The following is a 20446-nucleotide window of genomic DNA, read 5'->3' on the forward strand; positions in this document are numbered from 1 at the left end:
TGATGATGATGATGGACCTCTGACGGTTTCTGCGAAAACGCACTAGAACGCTGAATCGTTAAGCGATACGTCTGTCGCTGGTAAGTAGCTACTGCCGATCTTACCTCCAGAAATCTGAGCCAATTTAGAAAATACAATATCCTAAACTGACCCGAGACGGGAACTGAACCTCCCTCTCTGTTGGAATTAACAGCACTACCAACTGCGCCAGAACTTGACTTAACGCAGATAACGCATACAAAATCGCAGATGATCAAAATGTTTTACAAATACGTTTGATTTGAAAAAAATGTGATTGTACATGGAGTCCCGTATGGTAATCAATGACATAATATGGACGGAAACGGAGATCGATAAGTCGCGTTGGTATGGAGATCGTAAATAAGGAATACTGTTTGCAATTTCTTATCGAGCGACAAGTCGTAAATGGAAACTTCGCTGGAAAAACGCCGCGTATAGTATAGCTACGGTACAGAGTACAGGCAGCATAGACCGAGCATGCCGAGTTCGTTGTCTCGCGGACCAGAATTCACTTCAGCGCTCTACTCGCTTCTCAGTAGCATATGACTCGTCGTGTAGGGTAGATGTGCGTCTGCCAGTCCGTCGATAACAAATAAAATAAACTCAGGGCTTCCAGTGCGTATTTTTTGTACTTATTGAGTAACCCAAGTGTTTCCAGTGCCATTTGTGAATCGATTTTGGATTTCATTCTACAAATCTGGTGAATATATTATAACTTATTTTAATTTTATATTTGCGCTAGTTTGTTGTTTATTTTATTCTTGTGCACGCATCTATTGTTTATGTCGCAATGCTAATATTTGAGTAACGATTGATACTGATACGTTTTCGTTGATGATCCGATGGGAGACAGTCTTTGTTTAATTGAAACAATTGACTTGTGCTACATACAATTCTTTGTTGAATTTTGATAACGGTTTTAATGTCTACTGTTTAAGGTGTTTTATTCGAGTGATAATTCCAATTTCAAATTCAATGTTTAGTTCATTCTGATTACCATGCTTATCAGCTTTGTTTAATTGCGAACAATTATTTTCAGTTTTTCATTATTTACGTTTTTTAATTAAAATCCAGTAAGCTCTATAGAATTTTACAGGATTATATTAAGTTCTAAACTTTTCACTCTCTCAATCTTATTAATGTACGTAATTCATATAAGTTTCATAAATGATCACACATAAATGATGAACGTTTTAGTGCCAAGTATCTCATCTGCAGTTTTAATCTGCAATGATACCTAGGTTTTAACCCACCGCTAAAATTTTAATTAACGTTTTTACGTTTGATTACGTGTTTTATGCTGACTGAACAAGTAAATGATCCAATTAGGCTCGAGTGGGAAACTGTTGTATATAAAAAAGCATCCATGAGAGAGGATTGACAAAAGAAAGTGAAGGATTTCTTAAAAAGATAAAGAGTAAAAAAATAGTAAGTAATGAAACAGAATTTCAACGCGCTAAAGTAACAACAGATTATATTCTGAATACTATTTAAATAATAGTAGGAGTATCTGGGGCTTACTCGAGGACCGTCACAATACCTGCAAGCTGTAATTAACTATTCAGAACAATATACATAGCAAGGGTGGGGAAAAAATATCCACTCCTAATACAGTCTTTCAGAGTGAGCGAATGGGAAAGTTGGACTTATTTAAAATGATATAGCAATTCAATCTCACCAGCAACGTTCTTTTAACCAAAAGAACATTTATACTGCTTTAGGACAAAAATTAACACGCAAATTTCTATAACATGGAGTTTTACTATTAAAATATACGGTAATAGAGTAAGATAGAGTACAATGGCAGGGAAAATAGGCTCTGAAATGCATGGCCTATCTATCTCGCATTTATGCGGGGCCTGCCTCGGTGGATGCATTTCTTAGCCTTTAGAATCTTTTGTGCTCATCTTTCCCTGAAATTGAATACTTAAAAGACTTGGACTATGTATGTATTTATAGTAAGTTACTGTACGTACATTCGATATGCCGCATACTTTAGAGATTCAGTTGGTTTATGATAAACACGCATTTAAATCTCGTAAGGACTCCGTAAAAAACAAATTTTTCATCAAATCAAACGTATTTATTTGATCGTCTGAGGTTTTGTTTGAAGCGTTCTTTAAACATTGCTTTAAGAAACAGTAAAGTTTACAATCTATATTGTCAAACATGTTTGATAGTTAACTCAGTACCATAAATTTGCCTCTTACAAGACATCTACAGGTGTAGAGTCACACTCCCTATTAGTGTTAATTGGTATTTTTGCACCATACCAGAGTAAGATCATACACTTTAGCCTGCTGCCTATATACTGGAAAGACTGGAAGATAGATATGTTTCCATAAACCTAGCTCCGCTAAATCAACTCAATTCTTTAGATTTTATAGACGGCCGTGTTAGGAGGATAGTTTCTGATGGGTCAAATCTGCTGACTTTGCAATATCATCGCAAAATGCATGCATCACTTTAGGGAGTGCCCAGGAACTTAACAACCTTGTTCCTGCTTTTCCAATTACAGAACAGCTAGACGCCGTAAAGTTTCGCTCCGAAATTTCTTTTCAGAAAATGCCTTTTCGGCGTCTATATTTCCTGCCACCTAAAATCTAAATACCTGCATTATTGAATAGGTAATTTGCAAATCTAATCTCATTGGTCACCTCATTATTGCTTCCCAACATTGTAGTCAAGTGCAAGCCTATTGACCATAAAAAATATCTTTTTATAAAGACACCATTGGGATTGAAAACTTATCGGAGGATTACATTTAAGTAATTAGTTTTGCAAAAGATAAGATAAAGAAATAATAAGGTCTAAATAATAACGAGAGTTCATTTACTTTGAGAGTAAAACGCATATGGTTTGTATAGCAACGGATGAACTCTTTTTTATTTTATCGACCTCTTTTGCCCTTTGCGTACTCATGAATGCATTAGGATCATATTTTATCTATTGTTTTGCAGAACCAATTTAATTAATTTTGGTTGCATCCGTTTGAATTTGGAATCATCGCATTTCAGTGGTTCAACTTTGGTCTGAATAACGAGAAGTCATTGTACCATTCTCGTATGAATACTCTGCCGCAGTACTTACTGTAAGCGCTGCTTTGGGATTGATAACTCTAATCCATTGTCCATTGGTCCGATTGCCTATAACATACATTTTTTGAAGATGAACTTCCAAAGTTTTATCTGTCCATTGGAAATTAGGTATGGAATTATTAACCTTTCCTAAGTTATCAGGTATCACAGTAGTAGTAACTACAATCCTGTAACTTGAATCTTACAATGCGGGTTGTCTGGAGGAGATCGCTATTAGCGATAAAACCGCCTTTGTGCATATTTCTACTTTTTTTATTTCTCGACGAATATTGGTTTTATATATTTTGTTATGTGCAATAAAGAATATATCTATCTTTCTACAAACCACTCAAAGTTTGATGCTACAATCAGAAAAAAATTTACTTGTATCGAAAGTACTAGCATACTTAAAATTAAACGAATTTAATTTTTCATTTTCATGTTTTGCCTCGTCACTTCATCATGAGTTGTGATAAATAAAACAAAAAATATTGAATCAATTAGCATATGACTTCGATGTTTTTTTGCACCCAAGTAGATACTTTTAGCTAAAATGTTTTTATACAGATGGATCTATTCAATGTTTTGCTTGTGTTATTAAGTATTCTGTGGTTTTGGTCGATGCTTGTTTAAACAAATCGTGGAATTTACTGCGATTATACTTAGTTATAATATTATTAATAATTTGATAGAGCGTTCGTTTAATGTATGTTTGTTTGAACGGGCTAAAAGTAGGATAGGATGGAAACATAATTTTTGTTCATGGTAGTATAGTTGATCTAGACCATGAGATAAAGGGGAGTTTAAACGAGAATAGGCGGGGAACTTTGTACAAAATCTGTAGACTAGTGTGAGGGTTTAGACGGTTAGTTAGACTAACCACGCTGCGGTTTTGCTCCGAAATCATCTTTTTCATAGGAAAATTATAATTGTTATGAAAAAGATGGTTTCGGAGTAAATGCGTGTAAGTGCCATGCACGTATGCTATTCAAAACAGGCTAAGTAATGAAAATGATGCAAATAATAATTAAATGTAAATTATCACTACCAGCTTATTTGGAATGCCCAATTCAGGGCTAGGCCTCCCTCAATATTATTCTTAAATTGGTAGGATAGGCGGTGTGATGTTTCTATATACGAGAGGAGATTTGGGTCTTTTCTATATTTAGACTAGTACGTAAGGTAGGTGTATGATATTCAAAGCTGTTTGACAGAAACTGATGCTTTGCAGATTATAGTTTGATTAGTTTTACTCACCAACGCATCTGTCACGAGCTTGTCTGTACACCATAAGACATCCAAAGCAATTCCGTCCTCCGAAAGTAGAAAGACACGCAAGATTATACTTACAATCAATGATAATTTATACAAAATTATTAATAATATTCTTCTCTAGACCCAACTATATTTGTAAAATTAATATGTGGATGGGTAATGATGTGGTTTGTCTCGTTTATCTTAAATATTGTTTAACATATTTAAATCATAAATGTACTTACACAACTGTTTAATACCCATCTATTTTAGTTCCAATGAAAAAATAGATATTAGTAGGCTTATTTCTTTTGCGCATGTCAACATGTCCGTACACAAGACAGCTACGGCAAATATTCTTCGGCCTTCAATCCGCAATCTTGCTTATTCCGGCCTTGTAATCTGTTCGCTTTTGTCCTTGCCGTTGCCGTGGTACATGATATTCGGCGAAACTGGTTTCTTTTTTTATGTAATCTTTCTTTTTTTATTAAGCCTGCTTCGTCTGAATTTGAGATGCGTTGGGATATAAATTGAGTGCTTTTTTACGTACTTAGTATTTACATGCTTTTTTTGGATCTTTAGTAAAGTAGGTATTATGTATTTATAGTTTCTTCCCTCCTACTTTGAAGTCTTTGCTATTGAAGCGTCTGGCTATCATGTACCTTTCTACCTATATGTAGGCATACAATAATATTTTTTTCTAACATCTAGGTTAGTGCTAAAAACGTCAAATGTCTTTTGCCAATTTTGCCCTTTTCTGCTCTAACTAAGCACAGAAAACAGAAAGCCAGGAAGGGAACGAGAAGAGTCAAACCAACGACCTTTCGAATTTAAGGATCGCCTTTTAACCGTAGAACTATTGAGGTTTCAATAATAATATAGAAGTACCATTCAAATACTTACTCAAATTATAAGTTTACACACAATTGAATGCTTATAAATATTATAGAACAGTTAAAAACCAAGAGTTACTTGTGGTGTTATAATATTTGTTATTTATTGCTTGTTGTAATAGTTAATAGTCATTTGTGTCTGTCTGTAAAAAACTTGTTTTTATTGCTTTCCGTGGAAGATCTCCAACTTTTTAGGGATCCGTACTAAAACAACTAGCCGAAGTATGTACCTATGTACTATTCATACTGGAAAACGGTGTAAATTATATTAATTCATAATAATAAAAAGTTTGTGCAATAACATTAATTATGTTAAAATTTTTAGGTGTCTCCTCCAAACTCCAAACTATTGATACCAGTATCGCCGACGGATACTTGAATTTGCACAAAGTTCTAAATCCCTTTCCTAGAAGATCAGAGGCTCTGATCTGTAGTGAGATCTGGACATTTTGAAATTTGCATGCTGTCTTATAGCGAATTGTATGCTTCAACATTTATATCAAGATCTATAAGTTCTAGATAAGATGTATATTTACAATTTGCAAAAAAATAAATATTTGTATTGTAGTTTCAATTCATTCAATTAGACTGAAGTGAAGTCACCGTCGCAATTACACGCTACTTCTAATTGTTTGTTATTTTGTTTATGGTCACAGTACGGGGTACTACGGAACCCAACTCTGCGTAGACAGACACACACTTGGTACTGTTTTGTAGTCAAAACAATTAATATGTTATATAAGGCGTTATCTTGTCTTTAAGGCCAAGTAACTCGAGTAATTACATAGCTTGTTTTATTTTTTCATTAATTCGCCTTCCTTATATCGGAACGGGAAATGCAAAATGACAATCAATAGGCTGTATTTGTAATGTTTACGTGTTGTGCTGCATTTTTGTTACATTTATACTTCCTTCTACACAACAAAGGGAACGGATATTTATAATAATGTATAGGATTTTTTTACCTATTTAAACAGTTTTGGCTTATGAGTTCCATTTGCTGCGAGTTTTGATTGAAGGCGAAATAAATAAGAATTTTGCAGCACGAAATTATATGTCTGCTTAAAATTATTAACAGGGTAATGCAAGGCATTCCCTTGTAAACATTCATTTCTGCGCTACAAAAGTGCATACGTTTAAATTAAACAGTCTAAAACAGTCGAACGGTTCCGTGAGTATTAAATCATCATCATCATATCAGCCGATGGACGTCCACTGCAGGACATAGGCCTTTTGTAGGGACTTCCAAACATCACGATACTGAGCCGCCTGCATCCAGCGAATCCCTGCGACTCGCTTGATGTCGTCAGTCCACCTGGTGGGGGGTCGGCCAACACTGCGCTTACTAGTGCGGGGTCGCCATTCCAGCACTTTGGGACCCCAACGTCCATCGGCTCTTCGAACTATGTGCCCCGCCCATTGCCACTTCAGCTTCGCAACTCGTTGAGCTATGTCGGTGACTTTGGTTCTTCTGCGGATCTCCTCATTTCTGATTCGATCACGCAGAGTATCTCTGCGTGAGTATTAAATGTAGGTACAATTTTTTCTAATGATTTTGATTGAATGTCGATAAGATGAAACTTTTAGTTAGACTGCACATTTAAAATAAAACTAAATTGCTCACTAGGTGGGTGTCCAGCAATTAGTTGCGACGAAGCTAAGTGTTATAGCTGATGACATGATTTATCACTAGGCTATTTATTATCCGGTACGAAATAATATAATAAATACCCTTACGGACATTCGCTTTACGGCAGGCGTCTACAGATCCGCATCGTATGCATCGCAACAAACTAATTTTATCAACGCGACACGACGCGTCCGATACGTACGATCCGGATCAGTCGACGCCTACCATTCAGCTGACATGGATGGCATTTCCAACATTTTTTACTTATATGGTATTGGTAGGTAGGTAGGTACCTGATGTAACAAAATACGTTTGCTTATTTCTTGTTAATATAACAAGAAAAAGCAAATATTAACTCTGAGTATAAAGTAATAATTATCCTTTGACATTAGCAGATGTTACCTACTAGGTACCTACTTAAAACAATATTAACATTTATCACACAAAGCACACACTCTTCAAGATACCTACTCTTTGAAGGAACTTGCCGCTTTATAAGATGAACTATGACTTTTGCAATTATGTAATCTATTAAATACAAGTCTTATAGATTCGTAGTTAATATGATTATTATGACAACTGTCTCTATGCTTAATAATAAAGAGTAGTAACCACAGTATTTTCTTATAATCATTATCATTTTTCTCTCATTTATTTATTACTTCTTTTTTTTTAAAATTTTTAACAATATAAGTATAATAAAATACAAAACATTATTAAAAATTTATAAAAAAAAAATTCATCCTCCCGCTGCGGGACATTTGAGTGTCCAAGCAACCGGTGGTCAGGGCTCTAGAGTGAGGAACCTCCTCACAATACGCGCCGTCTCAAGAATCACTGCCTTTTGTATCCGACTCTTGATCCAACAGTTAAGCGAAAGCTTCTTAAGGTGTTGGTCGAAGCTTTTCGCTATAAGACCATTGACTGAAACAACTATCGGAACAATAATAGTTGACTCAACATTCCACATGGCGGTAATCTCGTGAGCAAGGTCCAAGTATTTTGATACTTTTTCCTTTTCGGCTTTAACCAGATTATCGTCATGTGGAACAGTAATATCAACAATTATTGCACGACGCACTGACCGATCGACTAGCACTATATCAGGTCTATTGGCTACAATATACCTGTCAGTGATAATCGTTCGGTCCCAGTAGAGCAATGCACTGCTATTTTCAAGAACTGACGCTGGGTCGTACCTATAGTAAGGCATCTCAAAATCGATAAGGCCATATTGAAGAGCAAGCTGTTGGTGGATTATCTTGGCTACTTGATTATGTCTGTGCAAGTATTCGCCGTTAGCAAGGTGAGAACACCCGGACACAATATGCCTGAGGGACTCCCCAGGACGATGACACGCTCGACAGATGTCTAGAGTGCCATCTTTCATAATGTGTTTCCGGTAGTTTCTCGTCTTTATAACTTCGTCCATAATTGCACAGACAAAACCCTCGGTTTCCCCAAAGAGGTCACCGAATTGCAACCAAGATACAGATGTTATTTGATCTACATCCGGCCCAGTAAGGGCCTTGTAGAATCGTCCATGCAACTCCTTGCTCTTCCATATTGCCACACGATCATTATCATCATCATTATCAAGCCATATTCGGCTCACTGCTGAGCACGGTTCTTCTCTTATGTTTAATAGGTTGTTATTAAAGACCATATTAATAAACAGGCCAGCTGATGGTATGCGGATAACCATATCCTAAAGCACACACCTCACAAAACATGCAAGGGTAACTACTATACGAGTACCTCATGAGCCTGTAATTACACCAGCCATTATATTCGTCAGACCGGAACATTACAGTAGGTACTGCTTGGAATCTTTAAAGCTAGAGTAAATAAGCGTTTTCTAGGCAAGCGTCTTATCTTATATATACCTTACCTTAATGCTAGTTACCACCCTACCGGCAAAGACGTTCCGCTAAGCAATTTAGCGTTCCGGTACAATGTCGTGTAGAAACTGAAAGGGGTGTGGATTTTACTCCTCCTAACAACTAAGCCCTCATGCACCTCAGATTGCATCATCACTTACCATCAAGTGAGATTGTAGTCAAGGGCTACCTTGTAAAGAATAAAAAAAACTCATAATTATTTGCCTTCATGTACCTACTCGTATTAAATAATGTAGACGAAAATCATTCTATCCAATATACAATATGGTCCCGACTGTTTTATAATTGCTTTCTACACTTCTAGATTGAGCTTGTTTTTTTTCTTTTCAGTTTTTCTATATTTATGCAGTCTGGTTTTTATTTGTTTAATTAATTTATTTATTGATACAGTATCATCTGTATTTCATGTAGATATGTAATTTAATGTTCAAATAGTGTCTGGCTAAATACAAGTCCATGGTTGCAACAATACCGAGACGTGATCTAGTTAGTGCAGTAGGTATTCTGTGGCTTAGTTCTGACCTCGAACATTCACCGCGATGTCGGGTTAATAACCAATATTCGACGAGAGACAGATATCTGCAATTCCTAAACCCTATGAATCATTGCACTAAAACTGTCTGCTACTATAATGTGATGTATATTTTTTTATTTTTATTTTTAGGTTATTGTAGGTTTATACTTTGTGGAAATGTAACAATTTGACGGAGATATCGGTGAACACATATTAACGTTAACATGCGAGTAAGCCGGATATAGAACAAAACCAAAAAAGGCAGTTTAAAAATAAAAAAGAAAATTATATCTCATACAGACTTAGGCGTTGTAGAATTCGTCCGAATCGATATTCATTGGTAAAGTGCCCAGAAGGCTGGCAGTATTACCACGTTATATGGCAATACTGATTCTCTGACCTATATACTTATAGGTCAGCCTTCTGGTCACGGGAGGCGTCGATTAGTTGAAGCTAACATAAATTATTTCATTAACAAGAGTTAGTAGTATAGATTGACTACTTACTCGTAGTCGGTAGGTAGTTTTAATATTAAAATAAACTTGTAAATTAGCAAAAAAAGGTAAATAAGCACATTAATTTAATATCCTTTCCAGGGCAGTTGAATATAATTTTGCTAACGGAAAAATGGTTAAATTTCCGCTCGTTAGATTATTGTTTAGTAACTATTAACTATAAGACTATTGACTATTATAATTATTTAGAAAAAGGCCACTAAAAATAAAAACTGGCATCACAGTCGATCGTTTCGTTTAAAACCTACAATGGCACAGAAAGATAACTAACTCATAACATTCTTTTTACATCGAAGGTTAAAAATAGCTGTCAGTGGTATAGTAAAGCTAACACAATCAATAAAGACACGACTATTCAGACAATCCGTTCTGAGTCTAGACCGATATTTTAACCTTTCTTTAACCTGGCAGTGAATATGAATGTAGTTCATGTCAAACAATAATGACGGCTAAATTTGGAACCGGTATTACTTAAATGGCCTTGTGAAATGTAAGTCATTAGAATATTATACTTTTTACTTAAATTGAAAGTAGGTACCTCTACCAACCTATATAAAAAATAGTATTTTTTTCGATCGAGATTCATGTATTGATTTCCTCGTTATATTTTATGCTCGTTCCACTTTCGCATATCTACTGTAATTAAAAATATATTTTTATTGAAAATATTTTCAGTGATAGTACATTTCAATAGTCAGCACTTGGTGCACTGAACCACCTTCAAAGTAACGAATATGTGCTATTTTTTCAGCTGATAAATTGTCCGCGTGTACAGCACTGATGATTTTAACATCAACAAAGCTTTTCCTCACATTTCCTTCATTAAAGTTGAAATTTCCAAAAATGATTTCTATAATTTTTGATCTATACTAATATTATTAAGAGGTAAAGTTTGTGGGATTGTATGAGGTAATCTCTGAATCTACTGAACCGAGTTTTGAGAATTGCGAATGTCATAGGCTATATTTTATCCCCATATTCTTACGAAAACGAGAACTATGCGGGTGAAACCAAGGAGCATCAGCTAGTTCTTTTAAATAATATAAAGAAAGATAAATAAGATGTTGATGTATCCACAGTAAAGCTCTCAAGTTCCCTATCCTCTCCAGGTGGGCAAACGTGCCTAAGAGTCCGAGACATACCGCTTCACGTGAACCGAGCGGAGCCAAGGTTAAGAGCTATGCTTTAATAACTACCTAACCAACACGGGGAATAAATCTCTACAACGTAGCACAGTCTAGCTTCCACACTATAGAAGCTTTCTACATGATGCCTGTGACATAGCGTGAAATTTAATTCTTCATAAAGCTTACGCGAACCATGGAGTTTTTTCCGGGATCAAAAATATCCAATATGTTAATCTACAGTATAATCTGTCACCATTCCATATTTCAGGCAAATCCATTCAGTAGGTGTTACCCTTTACAATTGGACGATGTTTTCGATAGGTAATGCGGCTTACTTTGGTAATGGTTAATTCGAATCGATTTCGATTCGAATTATGATTACAAAATATAATATAATTTATGCATAAGTTAGATTTTGATACCTAATATCTATAAAATTTCAAAACGTCCACCGGTCATAAGCCATTAATCTTGGAACTCCAAATCTATATTATGAAGTAGGTGTCGTCATTACAGGCTCCTAAACAATAAAATAAAAGACAGCAGATGTTTCACTCAGAGGAAAATCAATACTGCGTGTTTAATTCCACAAATAGGTACTTACTTCGCGAAAAAGTGTGTCACAAAAGGTCGTGAGCAAGATGTCAAGATGTTTACACTCCAAAAATAGAGATTCAAGATATTTGCCTGCGGGTCCGCTCTTTCAAGTCAGCCTTTACCTTCTTCGAACACTGGCTATATCTCTATATTCTAGGCATCTATATCCTAGCGTATATCATCTTTTCATTCAAAAGATAAGACTTGGTTGGCTGCAATATCATCTGAAATTACTTAGGTGATAATAGTGAGATGGGGAGCAATTTACTCGTATTTGTATTAAAAATTACTTGCTCCCTTTCCCTTAGGAATACGGGAATAATATTTATCCTATAGCTTTATAATATTAGTATAGATTGAATTTTAATTTGGTTACAAACGGTACCGATATGTACGTTACTTTGGTTAATATTTAGCTATTAGCGAAACCAGTCGGCTTCAGATAAGAAATCACTTTAAAAATTGTAAATTTTTAAACTGACAGTTGGGAATTTAACACAGGTTATAAAACGTAACGTAGTTATAAAATAAACTGTCCTTTAAACAAAAGTTAGTCAAAAACAAAGTCTCTTTCTGCTATCATCTGCCACGACAGGTTTTAATCCATTTTTCACCATTAGATAGAACGATGCAAGAGAGACTGATCACTGAACTTTATCAGCTTGCTAACATGAAATGTTAAATAATTAAAACTAAACAAGTTTTAATTAATTAATATTTCATTTTCTTTGTATTTTGTGTGTAGTAAAGTATTTCTTATTATTCTTATACACACAGTTAGTTCAATATACTAGCCGTATATATTTATATAGGTAATATTCAAACAATAAGCACTTTCTTTTTTCTAAATTTCGTAACTCGACAAGTACGGCAATCTGCAATCGACCTAATAAATCAATTACAATGTAATATCTAAGCAAGCATATGATGAAATTATCAGTGTATTGTTATACTTGAATTCATTACTTAATTATAATTAATTAAATGACGTAGTTAGGCCTTGGAAGCTAATTATCACACAATCGTGGAACTGACAAAAATGTCTTGTATCGATTCGGTGTTCTTTGTGACGCGGATGACGTCACCGGGCGATTAATTCATGTGACCTCGATCCAACTATCATGCCTAATTATGTTAATGTGATAGGGTTGTCAAAAGTACATATAGTAAAATATTTGGGAAAGTAAGTATAGGTACAAGTTAGGGGTAAACTTATTTGAGAATCTGTTTCTTAAACAAGTTTACCCTTTCAGTTTGTTTTTGTGTGTTTAAAGTGATAAATCCTTAAAGCGAATCGCCATCAACCTGCACGGTTATTCTCTAACGATGTTTTGTATAACTCGCAAGTGCAAGTTCGAATTCACCACTATCTTTCTCGTTCTATAGTATCGTGATAAACAGAGAGAGATAGAGGTGAATTTGAAATTCGCACTTGCGAGTCACAAAAATATAATTACAGACTAGCCCAGCTGCGTTCGTTTGCGCCATAGGCCTTTTCGACAGCGCGATTTAGTACCATCTAAAATCAGAAAATATAATGGTTATATTTTTAATCCACCCCTGTTTTAGATCATAAAACCAAAAAAGAATTATTCATTTGATCAAGCCGTTCTTGGGTTTCATCAAGATTAACTAACAGCAAAATGTAAGTAGATAGGTGCATATAATGCCTCAAGGGTACATAAAGGGGCCGGACTTACGTATAACTGAGAGGTCCTGGTTCAATCTTTGCTCGCTGGACTATTGCCGTATCCATTCCCATATTTCTGTTCCCCTCCAAATAGTCTTTTCAGACTATTTGGAGGATAGTCTTTTCAGACTATCTGTTCCCCTCCAAATAGTCTGAAAAGACTATTTGGAGGGGAACAGAAATATTAGTCATATTTTATACATATTCTTTTTGATAAAAAATACACCTTCAATTGACAACCCTAGTGCAGAGTGAAACTAATAAATTAGTTAAGGATGGCAATATATTTCTTTAACTGCTGTTTAACGTTATGATAAAAGATTAAATGATTAATTTTACATACAAAAAGGTTTTTATTACTGTGCTGAATTCTATATTAAGATTACTAATACTTCTATTTCTGCCTTCTTATTGGATGGTAAAGTCATTACAAACAGACGAACTTGATTGTAATATAAGTTTCGAAGTTTCGAAGCTTGGTGATTGAAGGGTTGAACTTAATTCCTAAAGCTCAATCTCCAATAAATATCACCCTTTTTTACACAAGATGGTAGCGGGAGTTGAAAGATAAATATACCTACCTCTGATGGTTTGTACTCGATATCATAACTGAATCCTAAATCGCTTAGCCACAATCTTTACTCTGGCTTAGCGGTTAACGTTTACAGATGCTACCACCAGTCCAGAATTGACCCAATTAAAAATATAAGTAACTATGATTTCTTAATTGACCTGAACTGGGAATCAAACTAGACCGTGGCATTTGAAACCAGGGCATTACCAACTGCTCCAGAGACTCCGTCAAAATATAGATAAGTTCCTCGTAGTAGGTAGATTTACTAACTCAATATTTCAAAATTGAGACCAAAGTTGAATGATACTAACAGTGCGGTAGCGACTAGCGTAAAGACAAAGGAATGAGACTAAGCACGCCGACAATGCAGTCTAGTTACAGAACCTGCGTCTGCGATAAAAATGATAACTAGAGACGTTATCTAAGACTAACTTTTGCCCACGGCTATGCGTTATAATCTGTGTAGAGACTTATACACATAACCTCAGGTACGAGGATCAACCTGATACATGGTTGATGGCCATTCATCCATCCATCCATTTTTTCCAGAGCGGCATTTTTAGGAATCGTCCGTTGCCTTGTGATGTAAACGTGCTTAAATGATTTATTAAAAAAAAAAAAAAATAATTGGAAATAAAAAGTTTGCCTTACCTTTTAAATATTGCCCATACTCCTGTTCCTCTTCAATTAGTGGTAAAAGACTGTTTGGAGTGAATATGATGTCAGCGAGAGGGGGGGGGGGGAGCCCTAGCTGAGTTTTTTGGGGGCAAGTCGCGGACCAAGGACCTTTTGGAACCCTCATAACTTTAATTTTAGGTGTTTGTTACTTAATTATCATCATTATCTCTGACGTTTCAAAAGTTAATATTGATTTTTACTTTGACTTTGACTTTGATCGAACTATGACCTCACGATGATAAGTCTAGCCTCTTTACCATGGAGATATAGAGCCTTTAGATTATATAAAATGTTATGATGTAAAAATACTTACTATATATTCGCACATAACATACGTCTCGTCATGATAAACAAACGGTTATACATAATTATTATATGTATGTAGAGATATTAGATAAACAGCTGTGTTGTGTTTACTATGAGCATACGAGTCAGTGCCGCCTCTGTGAGCTTTATCTGTCTCTGTTTATTTGCGCGTGTCATTGTTTCATATCTATCGCGAGTTATTGAGGCAAGTAAACATTGTCATGTCCGGAGTTCATCAAGATATAGATCTTATAAGTTGATATTATGTACATTTACCTATAAGTATAATCAATTCAGCGGTTTAGCCGTGAAAAAGTAACAGACATATGAATATAGAGGAAGAGTACGTGGGAAACCCATGACATCGAACCTCATATCAAAAACCGTTGCTTAAAGGTACTGTTACCCATGCTCTAAAATAGCATGCTAAAAACGTGCTATTAAGTATGCTTCATACGAGCATGCTTATAATTATATATTTTAAGTATGCTCTTGAATAATCATGCTCAAAGCAAAAATTCCAATTACACATGCTAATTTGTATCTTATAGCTCTGTCTACAGAATCGTATTAGACAGAGAGCAATGCTGATCGACTAGCATACTCAATAAGCAAACCTGTTCAGACGCGCTAAGAGCACGCCCCCTTCCACCCGCACCACAAGTAGCATGCTCATTAATCGCACGACTGTTGGTTTTTGAGCAAGCTCGAAATAAGGATGCTCATTATTAGCAATGTTGCGATACACATGCTAATAAGTAGCAACTGCTCAATAGTAGCATGCTTTCGTGCTTGAAATGAGCATGTGTAACAAATAGTAGCTTAACAACCACTTACAGTTAGCATTGCTGATGCGCTTTTAAATCACGCCTATCAAACGTTCCTTTGTACACTAAATACAAAGCTAAACTGTTTTCCAAAAGTAGAAAGGCTTTAAATTGCTGCTTTATGAGTACACATGTTAAGTAAATGCAATCAAAAGTCATCACTTACGTAGTAGGTATAATATGTATTTATCTTTACGAGCTGCGACTCTATCAAGTGGTTGATAGGAATGTACGATTTGGTTACTCGATTTGATAGATAAAGATATCATAAATTTGGTTATGACATTGTTGGGTTGTTTGGGCTATTGCGGTTTTAAAGGTCTCAGATTCGATTTGTTGATGTGGAAATACCTTTTTAAAATTTTTTTAACTACTAAACTAGACGAGCGTAGTATGGTGTTTGACTTTGTCATCATTATCATGATTTAGCATTTCTTAGAAGAAACAAAAGCTCAGTATTTAAAGCCTGACCCACGACTCGAACCCAGGACTTCGTGATACACATAAACTAACCACTGGACCAACGAGGCACTGAATCAATGATCACTATCACTAATGATAATGACAGGGATACTCCAAGGCATAATTACAAGCTTCCGAACTCCGGGAAGCTACTGAGAACTTCTTAGAAGACTAACTCAATATTTACTAAGTTAATCCAGGTCTCGAACCTTGGACCATATGATCCATAGAATAGGTTAAAGAGTAAGCCAACGAGGCAGTTAATTATATAGCTTAGTCAACATAACATTTATCTGCTGTAACGCAATCTGGTGACCCAGTTAGTCGCTGGGCTCAATTAGTCAATTATTCTTAAATTGCAATATACAGGATGTTTATTTTAAAGCCGTCACTAAATTGAAATATGTAATTGCATAATTTATTTCTATTTGCTATTAAAATATCAGCTTTGATTATGATTGAACATTTGGTTAAAAATATCGAAAAACTTTACTTGTCATTGAAAAAATCATTCGATTTCAACTATAGTAAAAATGTTTACCGAAACGTATTTACTTAGTAAATAGGTAGTAATTTTTAACTAACTTAGGTACACTTATTATTTACCATGTTATTATCCGATTCACGAAGGAATTTTTGGTTGCTAAGCAACCGCGACGCAACAAACAAGCTCCGGTCGTTAAAACACACCACATTCTTGGAAATTAGTTATAATACAAAAATATTTTAATTGAAAACCATTACGAAAACAAACTCCATATAATTTGTGTACCGCGCTTTACGTATGAAAATTGATGTTTAAAGTAAACTTCAATAGGGCTTAAAAATCCATAGGAGTCTTCGGATGAAGGCGGCAGGACAGTGTTGTTTAAAACTTCCTACAAAAGGCCTGCGGGCCTATTCACTATTATTTATTATTATCAACTTAAAATTAACATCAAATAAATTGAGCAATGTCATCTACTTTATGATATCGTATAAATAGGCATCGGATGACAATTTTTTGCATAGAATCTCAATTTCGTTAAGTCAATTAGCATACGTAAAAGATAGTGAATTAATCTGCTGAGCTGCAGTGGACGTCCATCGGCTGATATGATGATAATTATTATATTTGTAATAAGAATGTACGTTTATTTAAGATAGTATTATCATCATTATCAGCCTATTTTCACGGCCCACTACAACGTTAGGCCTATTTCTTTTGTATAGCTTTATAAGCATGTATGGGAATGGCAGATCCGATTGACAACTTGATCACTAATTGACCTGTCGATAGTGAATGTCATCCCCATACATTTATAATTTCCGAAGCGTTAGTGTTTGTAAAAAGATAATCGACGTGCCACATGGCTACAGGCAATGGTTATTCTTTAACACAGATCTATCAAATCTAGCTTGGGAAGCCAGTTGTAAAACACTTTCTGTGATATAAATAAATTAGATTTTTGATTTTCAATAACGTTAAATGATAATCGCAAAATTGAAATATCATGCCATTTAGAGTTAGTCACTACATCGATAATAATGAAATTAAAAATAGAATTCCATATGAACAAAGTAGCGATATATAATGAGTTATATCACGATGTTTGTCAGTGATATTGGCCTACGTACATACTCGTACTTATTAACCTTGTCATCTCAACGTACCATACACCTCGTAATGCATACATTTATGGCATCCTGTATTGCTTTAACATACTGTAAATAGCTTCAAATTAATTCTATTTGGGTGACATGTGAACGAGTGTTCTGTTCTTAGTAGTGGAAATTCCCGGGTTTGATTGTTTATGGGGATGGGATCTAATTTATTTTCATGTAAATAACATATTTATTGTTTATATGGGCATTTTTATACCTAATTTCGATTTTGTTTATACCGAAGTTTTTAATGAAGAATCTGTACTATGAAGGTATTATTCACTAAAAGACACCCCGCGGATTCAACCGTGTAGTTCACATTCTCTTGGGAATATGGGTATAAAATATAGCCTATGTTACTCGCTGATAATGTAGTTTTGCTATGGTGAAAGATTTTTTAAAATCGGTCTGCATCCTTGAAACCTGCTATCTTCCAAAGCCACTACGGTGCAAATTCCATAATTGGCTACTGGTATATATAGTTTTTACATTTCCTGAACATACAACTCGACATTGTAGACGATATTTAGGTATTATTTGTTTAAATAACGTTCGTTGTTGACCACAACTGACATAGAGTTGACTATAAATTTCCTCTTTTGAGCGCCTCATTTTTCTTGCGTAACACATCTAACAGTATTTAATATCATTGTTCTACTACTTATTATACATTTAGATTATTCAGTCATGGATTTGAAAATAACAACAGCCATATAGGACAAAATTATAATTCACAACTAATATCAGGACAATTTATTAACAAACTCATCAAAATTATACAAGCCTTAAAATAATCACAAAAGAAACGGAACACTGAATTTACAATACAAGAAATAGCACTGAACACTACGACGGCTAGGTAAAGAATGTTCTAGGCTCTAGCTCTGACCACGACCGCCGTTATATCCAAAACAAGAACAAAGAGACGAACGAGTCACGGAGGGTTTTTTTTTTCGAATACCCTCTAACCTAACAATACAATCTTTGGCCACACACCATAATGCCTAAGCACTATTGCAACGTCCGATGCCTCAAGCACTTGAGCAAGGCAAGACCAAAACTCAAGTAGCAGAAGCATCATCACCACATTGTCATATTTGGCACAACCTTGAAAAACGTACCAGCTCAGCATTTTGCTGCATGAACCAAGCAAATGCAAATGAGATGGCTATTCAGGTTCATAATCCACTACACTTAAGTTTTAGAATTTTAAAATTCGAACAGCGAAAGTCTTAGTACTTTAGGTATCAAGAAAGATTCTGCACAATGAAAGTTATCAAGTATTCCATTACCACGAGCAATAACAATGAAAAGACTTTCATTTCGAATTTGAAATCAAACGCCTACCTTTAGCGCTGTGCAGACTGTATCGATCCGAGTTTTCATTACAACTACCCTCATTGTTATATCAGCTTTATAGTGTAAACAATAGAGTTCTTTTTGCATTGGTACATACAACATGGTTTCACTTCACTGACTATTGTATTGTGATCTTTGAAACACAAACTATACGGTTTATTTTACATTGGCGGCTGTGTACGCATGTTGTTATGCCCAGGCTGTATTATGTAAACTGAGAATTGAACAATTGGTTTTGTTTATTTAATCGTCTTTATTAAATAAGATATAAAGATTTGCGTAACGTAGGTATTAGGTAGGTACTGTATTTATATAAATATCTTTCTTTACTACTATCACAACCCTACTACCAATAACTATCATTTTCATTCGCATCGTTCTGATTCCCACAAAAATCCTGAACAAAATATAGGCTTTAAGTTACTAGTAAAAAATTAATACATACGTACATAAAAATACATACATACAAAACTGAAACTGAATATTTTTACGAGTAGCTATTGCAATGGACTGTCATGAGTCTGTCATTAACGATTGCTATAACTATTAATTTAATGATTCATGACATTTTATTTCATTTCATGACTTATAATACAAGTGACAATAACCTGCTAACCTCATATATTCGTCATTTATTAACCAATTTTGAAAATTCTTTCTTTTGTTTGAAAGAATATATTTCCAGATTGGTCCTGTTTAATTTTCATGAAAATAATTTTAGTAATCTTGTGTTAAAATGGAATTAAAATTCTGAAACTCACTTATTTTGGTGAACACACTAAAAACAGAAAAATTAAATCTTTTGAACAAAAAAATTTAACCGATTTGCATTACTCTCAAAAGCGAAAAATAACATCGTACCTACCTAAATGTCCTTTCTATTGATCGGTTTGAAGGCGGTGCCAAAATAAACTTTAAAAGCCTATTTGGCATAGCATAGCGTCATTCAAATCGATCAATGGACATAGGTGCAATGTTATTTTGCGTAATATTATAATGCATCTTTGAAGTCGGTTAATTTTTTTTTTTAAGTTTTTATTTAACCCAAAAACTGCAATACGAACGAAGTGACATACACTCAGTAGTGTGGGAGGCTTCTATTACGTTACAGGTTGTTTGATTTTAATTACTGCTAAAATTATACTACTCGCTGACATTAATTGCTCTTGAGATAATCTTTATAATGTAACCGGATTGCCTCTTTTCTATAGCGTTGAGTTTGTTCAGAAGTCCCGGGTTCTAATCCTGGTTCAACGATATAAAGTTAATAAGTTTATCAATGCTTAGAAGTTGAGATTTTTGGACACATTTCTGTAAGTGCCTAATAATAAAAGTTTTACTAGAAGTAGACATGACTACAGTCGAACTGCAAAAAAA

The 20446-nt window shown here is 34.8% G+C and overlaps 1 protein-coding gene across 1 annotated transcript in view; it reads left to right on the top strand.

The window, feature by feature from the left end:
- Nucleotides 1-529: 529 nt before the first annotated feature.
- LOC112043664 (ATP-binding cassette sub-family G member 4) overlaps nucleotides 530-20446 on the top strand; it is a 52961-nt gene continuing 33044 nt past the window's right edge. Inside the window, exon 1 of the mRNA XM_024079176.2 lies at nucleotides 530-721. The gene's annotated coding sequence lies outside the window, so the exon portion shown is untranslated. The remainder of the gene's footprint in view (nucleotides 722-20446) is intronic.

This window comes from Bicyclus anynana, chromosome 9 (assembly GCF_947172395.1).
Source record: "Bicyclus anynana chromosome 9, ilBicAnyn1.1, whole genome shotgun sequence".
Classification (NCBI taxonomy): Eukaryota; Metazoa; Arthropoda; class Insecta; order Lepidoptera; family Nymphalidae; genus Bicyclus; species Bicyclus anynana.